Source organism: Paroedura picta, chromosome 5, assembly GCF_049243985.1.
Source record: "Paroedura picta isolate Pp20150507F chromosome 5, Ppicta_v3.0, whole genome shotgun sequence".
NCBI classification, from domain to species: domain Eukaryota; kingdom Metazoa; phylum Chordata; class Lepidosauria; order Squamata; family Gekkonidae; genus Paroedura; species Paroedura picta.
Genome location: NC_135373.1, coordinates 35,707,678 through 35,717,332, shown reverse-complemented (window position 1 = coordinate 35,717,332; position 9,655 = coordinate 35,707,678). Strand labels below are relative to the sequence as shown.

The 9,655-nt window shown below is 48.6% G+C and overlaps 1 protein-coding gene across 3 annotated transcripts in view; it reads left to right on the top strand.

Annotated features, from left to right (window-relative positions):
• The first annotated feature begins 6,117 nt into the window (after positions 1 to 6,117).
• EPB41 (erythrocyte membrane protein band 4.1) overlaps positions 6,118 to 9,655 on the top strand; it is a 162,947-nt gene continuing 159,409 nt past the window's right edge. The window contains exon 1 of one of the 3 annotated variants that reach the window (XM_077337185.1): positions 6,118 to 6,265. The gene's annotated coding sequence lies outside the window, so the exon portion shown is untranslated. The remainder of the gene's footprint in view (positions 6,266 to 9,655) is intronic. The other 2 variants (XM_077337192.1, XM_077337201.1) reach the window with 2 other exon arrangements.

Here is a 9,655-nt window from a genome sequence, read left to right as displayed (position 1 = left end):
GACCCTGAAGAAGGAAGACAGGAGGAGAATAGATGCTTTTGAACTATGGTGTTGGAGACGAATGCTGCGAATCCCATGGACAGCCAAAGTTACCAACAAGATAGTTTTAGAGAGGAGCAAACCAACTATGTCATTGGAAGGGAAGATATTACGTCAAAAGCTCACTTACTTTGGACACATCATGCGATCAAACTCGTTTGAAAAATAATTAATGCTCGGCATGGTCAGCAGCAAAAGGAAACGGGGTCGCCAAAGGATCTGCTGGCTTGACACAATCAAAGCCGATACAGGGATGACCATGAACCAATTAAAAGAAGCAGGTAGAGACAGGGATGTGTGGTGAAGACTTTCCTATAGAATCACCGAAGGTCGGACACGACTGAATGGATGACATCATCATCATCATATTAGGGAGTGGCGCATACAAGGTCTTACAATGGGATTAACCTCTGCCGTTGGTTTAGCATACTTGCATAAATCTACACCTGGTTCACCCTTGGATTCCTTGCAACTGTCCCCCTCTATTACTTCTCTTTCTGAAAAGCATTTCTCAGAAGCCCTTATCTCCTATAGAAACCTTTACCTGCCATCCCCTTCACTTCCTGCCTATTTTAGCATCCCACCCACCTCTTCAATAGACCTTAACTTCAAGATTTCATTTTTTTTCCTTTCAAAAGAGCCCCATTTTCATGGAATCATAGAATCATAGAGTTGGAAGGGGCCACACAGGCCATCTAGTCCAACCCCCTGCTCAACACAGGATCAGCCCAAAGCATCCAAGAAAAGTGTGTATCCAACCTTTGCTTGAAGACTGCCAGTGAGGGGGAGCTCACCACCTCCTTTGGTAGCCTATTCCACCGCTGAACTACTCTGACTGTGAAAATTTTTTTTCTTGATATCTAGCCTATATTGTTGTAGTTTTGTTCTGCATTCTGGAGTCATAGATTAATGACCTGTAATATGGAGGAAAGGTGATGCTTCCTCCCAGTAGCAACCCCCCTGGGCAGGTGTGTCAGGACACTGTTCACATGTTTATTGTTTTTCTGATCTTGCCATGCAATGTTTCTTTGACCTGTCTTCATGGTTACCATGTGATGTTTCCTTGACCTGTTTATTTGCCTTGCTTTAATTGTGTAGTAGTTTTTTGTTTTTTGTTTTAGATTAGGAGGCCTTTATTATTATATCTGTTGAGAGTGCTTTATTATCTGGACATCACTTGGCTGTTGTATTTTGTTAGGAATGCTTGAAGTATCTAGGTGGTTACACACACTTAGGCATGGGAATCTAGGTTTGGGAAACTGTTTTGTATGTTGTATAACATACCAAAATTCAAACTGTGGGGAAGGGATTTCGGGGGAAGCATAAAGGTATGCTTGTAAACTTGCTTTTCAGTTTTAGCCAGAAAAACCCTTGCTTCTGTTCACCATTTCTCTGCACTTGCATCGTCCCAATTATCAGTCTCCTTCCCGCTTGATGTGTGTGTGTGTGTGGGGGGGGGTCAGGTGAAGCTCCAGCCAGCACTGAAGGAGCATAAGGTTGGAGGGTGCTTTATTTCCTGCCTTTTGTTTCCTGACAATACAGCCAGAGTGAGCCAGGGGAGGGGCAAGTGGAGCACAAGGCTGCTTGTTTATCTTTCTTTTCCTGCATGAATGCGGGGGGGGGGGGGGAGGCAGCAGCCTCACAGAGAACAAGGAGGGGAAAGTAAGTCCAAAAGGTAAACTTTGGCTCATAGAAGTGTGGGCACAATCACTTTAAAACAGAACCCAAAATGAGGGCAAAACTATATCCTGAAAGGGAATGGCAACTGGGAACAAGTTTTCCTGCAATCTTTGAATTGACACCCTGACGAATCAGCAACAGATCGCTTCACTACATCAGTGTTGGAGGCCCAGAGAAGGGGAAGGAAGTTAATCTGGCAAACGCTGACATCTACACTTGCTTTCAGAGTGCTGTTCTCAGATGTAGCGAGTTATATCCACTCCTGGATATCAGGAGAAAAAGTAGTGTCACCACAGACTCAATCATGGATGTTGCAGAGGGAAAATTTAAAGCGCCCCAAATTAAAATGAAATCGAATGAAGTGCAGAGCGGGAGGGTGTGTGTATTATTGGGACTGGGAGAGGATAAAAAGCCAAGTGCAGACTTGACCTAGAATTAAGTAGACCAGAATGCTGGACTAGATGGACCCTCACTAATCTGAACCAGCAAGGTTCTTCTTATGTTCTTACAAGCTTGCTGGGTGACCTTAGATCAGCCCTACCTTTTCCCTCTTATTCATTTAAAACATTTATATGCCACCTTATTCCCTTGGATTCAAGGTGTCCAACTATGCAACATCAGGCTACAAGAACAAAAAGCAGTTAACAAGGCTTTATAAATGCTCTGTTTTAAAACATACTGCATGTTTTATTAAATACACATATTACAGATCAAACTACTAGACATGCATAATAAAAACCGCACCATTATCAACTTGCAGAATTAAAAATGCTCTCCCCATGTACACACAACACAATATATTTTTAATGCAGTTTTCCAAAGTGCTGAAACCATTACTTTCTGCCTACCTTGCAGGGTGGCTGTAGGGAAAAAAGTGAGAAGGGGAGAACCTTGTAAAACACCCCTTGAAGCAGGGGTAGTCAAACAGCGGCCCTCCAGATGTCCATGAACTACAATTCCCAGGAGCCCCTGCCAGCATTCGCTGGCAGGGGCTTCTGGGAATTGTAGTCCATGGACAACTGGAGGGCCGCTGTTTGACTACCCCTGCCTTGGAGGAACCGTGGGGATAAAAGCTCACTAAATAATTCAAGACCTAAAAGTGGTGATGGATCTCTGATCCGTATCATGCTTTGCTTCGGCAGTTCTTTAGAACCCAGTCGAGCAACTGTCGTTCCTGTCGTGGAAATCCAGCGTCTGCTTGTAATGCTGCTCTTGTTGAATTCCTGTTGCGATCCTCCTTCCCTGCAGCTGCTCGGTTTGCTTTTATGCCGGCAAGCAAATAGTCTTGCAGCGGGTTCCTTCTGACTGATGTCACATCTCAATGATACCACAGGGCAGCCTGGGATGGCTGAACAGGTATTTGCCCAATTAAATGTACATGCTTAAATGATTCTCTGAGCTGGAGGGCAGCCTTGGCTTCCTTTGACCTGCTGGTTTTGCAACAGGGATTTAAAAAGAGGCCTGTTACAAGGATGTGGCCTGGCTGGTCAACCCTCCTTGCTCAGTTTCTGGCTCTCTGATTGCTCTCCATTCTACTTGATAATAAGGACTTCACTTACTTTGCATTCCTTTCCTCTGATCCTGTATCATCCAATTGATTGCATTGATTTGTGTGTGTGTTCCGTAAAGCTGACTTCCAAAACATCCGATTATTAATAGCCTCGCTTGGGTCTTGCAGGCTGAAGGCTGTACCTTCCTTGAGTGAATCAGCTCATCTCATATTGGGTATTTCTCTTTTCTTGCTGCCTTCAGCTTTTCCTAGAATGATTGTCTTTTCCACTGATTCCTCTCCACTCATGATGTGACCAAAGTATAGTAGCTTAGTCCAGGGCTAGTCAACCTGTGGTCCTCCAGATGCCTATGGACTACAATACCCATGAGCCCCTGTCAGCATTTGCTGGCAGGGGATCATGGGAATTGTAGTCCATGATTCTGGATCCCCAGGTCCCACCTGGAGGCTGGCATCTCTAAGACTGTTTACGCACTGAGAACTTCACTGCCCCAGCTCCCATGCAGGAGCACAAATAGAGGGGGGCTGAGGTGCACCAGTACAAATGCTCTCCCGTGTGGGTGCAGGAAGAGGTGGGGCCATGATTAAAACTGCAGCCTGCAGCCTGGCATGAAACCTCCAGTGCATAAACAGTCTAATGGGAGACCATCAAGAAAACCCAGCATCGTCGTAAATCGGCTGCAACTTGAAAGTGCTTTCAGCCAGTTTGTAGAGTATTACTTTGGTTCTTTTAAAAAGGCAACCAGCTCTTGATGCATTCAGATCAGTGGGTGTAGCACCGAGGGAGGGAGGACTTATGCATGGCTTTGCAAATAGAATCTGACCACTCCCTGACACAGTTAATAACTACTGACAGGGAGAAAGGCAGGTAGAGTGCTGCTCCTGCTGAAAAGCAATGCTTTACATACGTCCAATTAATACTTTTGAAAGCTGGGTGGGAGCTTTTGAGTATTCTAAGTGTGTATGTGTATATATATGCTCAAAATTGCAAAAATAAAACCACCCTGTAAAACCAATTATTCTAGGAGGAGGGATGTTTAAACACAGATCATCCTGCAGTGCAATGCTATGTATCTTTACTCAGAACCAAGCCCTCCTTTGTTAGTGGAACTACTTCCTGAGTAAGCGTGCCTTGCATTACAGCTTTAATCAGATTGCTTATTTCGGGCCCAAACGGTCAGGTTACATAGCAGCATCTTTGGAAATATTTCTATTACATCTTGTTTGTTATATGTATATACCTGAAGAACTGTGTGACTTCAAGGCTTGCTCCCACAATTTTATTGGATTGGTCCAGTTGGGTCCAGGAGATCTCCTGGAATTACAACAGGTTCAAGTGGGTAGCCGTGCTGGTCTGAAGCAGCACAACAAAACAAAATCAGAGTCCAGTGGCACCTTTAAGACCAACAAAGAATTACAACAGTTAGTGTTCAAACTAATGTTCCTCTGGAGAAAGTGGCCACTTTGGAAGCTGCCTTTATTCATTTGTGCAGCGCCACACAATGTGTAAGGTTGCCAGTCTTTAGGTAGTAGCTGGAGACCTCCTGTCATTACAGTTATCTCCAGTTGATAGAGATCAGTTCCCCTGGAGAAAATGGCTGCTTTAGAAGGTGAACTCTATGGCATTCAAGGCTGCGCACAAGGTATTTTTTAACACCTGCCCTGAAGATTTAAAAAAAAGAAAAAAATATAAAACATTACTCATTGAATCAATGAAAACCTATTAACAATGGTACAAGAGAGAGAAAAATAACAGAGTTAAGAGATTCAAGAAAAAGTGAGAACTAATCAAGAAGTTTCACAAAGGTTATTACAACACACACACACCCCTTTAAAAATCCTGATGGAATTATAGCACACTGAAGTCCCCTCCTGCCTCAAATGCCGTCCTTCCCAGGCTGTACCCCCAAAAGTCCCCTAGAATGTCCTAACCCTGACCTGGCAACCATAGCCCCCCCCCCCCCCCCCCTGTAGCTATGCCTATGTCATAACAGCAAAAAATGCCACAAATATTCTAAAGAGACTCTCTCTCTTCCTGGAAACCTCTCCTAACCGGCCACTGTATACAGAAACCACTCTGGCAGGGTACAAGCAGTCTAGCAGTTCTGTGTGTTTTGGGCAAGGGCAAAGTTCTGTTGGTCTATTTCCAGGCTCCCCCAACAGCCTTGCGTGCCATAAACCCTGTCGGGAGGAAACCCAAGACCTCTGATGAAACAAACTTTGATCATAAACTTTGATCATAATTTCCTGGAGGTTTGTGGGCAGAGTCTGGGTTTTTTGAATTGGGGGGGAAGGGGGTTAGGGACTTGAGCGCAGTAGCTTGCGTGGAGTCCCCCCTCCAAAGCAGCCATCTCCTCCAGGGGAACTGATCTCCGTCGCCTGGAGATCAGTTATAATCCCAGCTCTACAGGCCCCACGGGGAGACTGGCAACCCCACGAGGGCTTGTTAACCATTTCGGTGGACAACCAGATGCAGCCACATTTCACGGGCTTTGTGCTTTGGGGTTGAAAATCGTGGGACGCGACCCCCGTTCTTAAGAGCCTGCTTGAAAGCGGCGTTCTGGGACGGCGCATGACGTCACGGCGGTACCCCGCGCTCCGAGATCTTATTGCATCACGACCCTTCTGAGCCAATCCGAAAGTATTGAGTCCCCCTCCGAGCAACTCGTTACATAGCATTTTTGTTTTTTGGGATTGGTTTATTTACTTATTTACTTATTTATGTTCATGCCTGCCTGCACTCACTCCACCCCCACCCCCCCCAACACACGAGTTTCTTCCCCTCCGCCCCGGACAGCACGGCGCCCCTCGGCTTCGCTCCGTCCCAAGAAACTCCGTCGGCGGTGACAGGCGGGGCAGGCAACCAGTGACCGGCGGCAACGGGGAGCGGGGGCGTGGCCGGAGCGCGGCCGTGACGTCAGAGGAGGCCGGCCTCCCGCTGGTGCAGGTGGCGAGGGGGAAGGACGGGCGCTGGAGGGGAGCGCCTTAAGTCTCCCGGGAGCGTCCTGGCTGGGGTCGCGGCAGGGACGGCCTTAGGTAAGGCTCGGCTGAGCCGCGGCGGGAGCTCCGGGGCGCCTTCTGGGAAGAGAAGCTCCCCAGTCTCGGAGCGCTCCGGCGGCGGCAGGTTGCGAGGGACTAGCGGCTTGGCTTGGCAAGCCCCGAAGAGGCCGGCGGAGGCGGCCACTCCTGCCCAGCGGACGTCCAGGGAAGTTGGTCCCTTTGCGGCCATGCGCTCGCCCTGCTGCCCTTTGGAGCCGCCTAACTGGGAGGGGGCGATTCTTTTTTTTGGGGGGGGGGCGCGTCGGCCACTTTCCCGACTTGTTGCCTTCGGAGCCGGAGCGCGGCGTCGGGGCTTTGGCCCGGAGGCGGCGTCGGGGCTGCGATGACTTTGCATTTCTGGGCTGGAGCGGCCGCTGACGTTCTTGCGATTACTCAGCAGCGGAGAGGGCGAAGGAGGCTGCCGGGGAACTTCCTCGCCAAGGCATTGGCGGCGGCGGCGGCTTCTCGGGCGAACTTGCGCGTCGAGGGCAGCTTCCCACCTGCTCTACTCCACGCCGGGGAGTTGAGCCGTTTGGGAGGAGAGGCGCGGAGGACTGGGGAGGAACCCCGCCGCTCCTTTCTGTCTCCCTCCCTTCCCCGCCCGCCCTGCAAGGCTGCGCCCTCCAGACAGGCTTGCGGATCCCACAGAGCTCCGAGCCAAGGCGCGGCCGGAGGTGGGTGCCGCCAGGGACGGCACTGCGGAACTGCTGCGTGTCGCCTGGAACGACGGCCAGCCACGCGCCTTGCCGCGGAAGGGCGGCTCAGGACGGAGCCCCGAGGCAAACTTTCTCTCCCGGGCGATGGGAAAGAAACAGAAAGCTCTTGTCGCCTTCCGCTCAGAGTTTTGACTTGTCGTTGGTGGTTGGGGCGAGTGGGGCTGAGAGTGGGAAGTGTCACAAGTCGCAGGCCGCTCTGTAAGGCAGGGGTGGCCAAACTGGGGCTCTCCAGAAGTCCCTGGACTACAATTACCATGAGCCCCGCAGGGGCTCATGGTAATTGTAGTCCAGGGACTTCTGGAGAGCCCCAGTTTGGTCACCCTTGCTGTATGGTGTCCAGGGCATGACACGTTCGTGGGTGGTCTGGGCGTTGCCTACCCCCGCATAGGGACCAAGACTCCCTTTGGTGGGTCTCCACTTCAGGCACTTAGCTTTCCAAATTTTGAGGACATGGGGCTAAGCACTAGGCTTCCTTGGTAATCTCCCATCCAAGTACAAATCAGGGCTGAACAGTGTAGCTTCCGAGGTTGGCCTAGGCTGGGCCGGCCAGACTATGGAATTGGGGAGGCTGTTGCAGGGACTAAAGAAGTGGGGTCAGCAGTTCTGTTGGGAGACAGTAGGAATCAATAAGAGCTGTCCACAGCCTAGACAAGCAGAGGGTACAGCCACTGGCCTTGGGAAGTTTGCCAAGCCATAAGGCTGGGAGCAGGAATGTAATTTGTACCTTAATAGCATTTTGGAGTGTTTTAGGCACTTTGCATTGCAGGAAATCTTTACCATAACCCTGTAAAGTAGGCCAGTATTACTACTGTTTCTATGTCGCAGACTGCAGAGTGTCTGAGGCTGGCTGGGAACTGGCTTGCTTTAGATCAACCTGGCCGTTCTCAACCTTTTTTTGGGGGGGTCACAGCCATTTTAGGAGCTCTTCTCAAATACCAGGGCCCCCTGCAGGAGGCTAGCTGCTGGTGCAGTGAGCGGGCCTAAAAAAGGCCTAAGCTAAGGGTGAAATAATTGTACTCAACTTTTATTTATTATTATATATACCGCCCTCCCTGGGGGCTCAGCTTGTCTTATAAATACATGATACAGATTTCTAAAACATTTGACCAAGAGAAGTATATGCATTTTTTTGTGTGGAATGTATTAATTCAAGCACACACAAAGGAATGAATGACATGATTTCTGTTTCTTTCCCTTGATGAATGTCACAGTCTAGCAATGAATGACATCATCATATGTTATAAAAAGGATATTTCTTCAGTTCTGTTACCAGCCCCCCCCCTCCCCACAAACCCTTTGGTCTCTCCTCACATTTTTCAGTCTGTGGCTCCCTTCAAATGTGCCAGGGCCCCCACTGAAAATGGCTACTTTGATCACTGAATGACTTCATTATAGCAGAGGGAACAATTCAACCTCCCCAATCTCAGGAAATTACCTTGTACTGAATCATGCCATTTGTCAATCAAGATTGGTCTTGGAGGGTCTCAGGACTTTCTTATCACCGATGTGGTCCTTTTAACTGGAGATGCTGCGGATTGAACCTGGGCCCTTGTGCATGCCAAGCAGATCCTGTATCACTGAGCCATAGCTCCTCTCCTTGCACATGAAGCTGCCTTATGCTGAGTCAGACCTTTAGTGTATCAAGGTCAGTATTGTCTATGCTGACTGGCAGCAGCTCTCCAGAATCTTAAGATATGAGCTTTTAAACTGAATATGTTGAGTATAAAACCCAGGACGTTCTGCATCAAAAGCAGCTTTATTGCTGCTCTGCATGCCAAATGTCCATCCGAACTCCTTCTCTTCATCTTTCTAAGCAGATAGATTCAAGTGGGTTGCCCTGTTTGCCTGAACTAATAGAGTCCTGTGAGTCCCGTGACACCCTTAAGACCAGCAAAGTTTAATTCTGGGTATAAGCCTTTGAGTGTATGCAAACTTTGTTGTTCATCCCCCTGTTACACATGGGGTGGGGATAAAAAGTGGGCCTAGGGGAAGTGGTACACTTATGAACATTGCAGGAATCAACTCAGCGCAACCTACTGAAGAGCACATGAATTACACTGCAAATCCTAGATTCAGGGGGGTAGCTGTGTTGGTCTGAAGCAACAGAACAAAATTTGAGTCCAGCCGCACCTTTAAGACCAAAGTTTATTTGACGTGTAAGCTTTCGTGTGCATGCACACTTCTTCAGATATGGTGAAATGGAATTTAACAAGCCATACACATAGGTAGAGGGGTGAGAGGCAAATTAACATACGACATAATGAATTTTTTTAAAGATGCAAGAACATAACAGGAACAGCAATCTTGAGTTTGTGCTAGGGATTCCCAACCAGGGGCCCTTGGCCCCCTGGGGTTCAGGGGAGGTCTGAAGGAGATCCATGGATGCTCTGAAGTGTTTTGTGGTATGGGTGTGTGTGTCTGGGTTGTGTTCTGAGCTCCCACTCTTCTTTCCGGCCTACATGAGGCAGAGCCAGTGTAGTAGTAGTAAAGGCAGGGGGAGGGAGCAAAAGGAGGGCTAAGGGTGCAGATAGTGATGTCACTTCTGGAGGCGTGGCCAGCTAATATCCCCTCCAGGGCGCCTCAAAGTCTGAAAAATTATTTCAGGGCCTCCTCCACAGTCAAAAGGTTGAAAAAGACTGGTTTATATGGTCACCATTGGTTTGGAATTAAT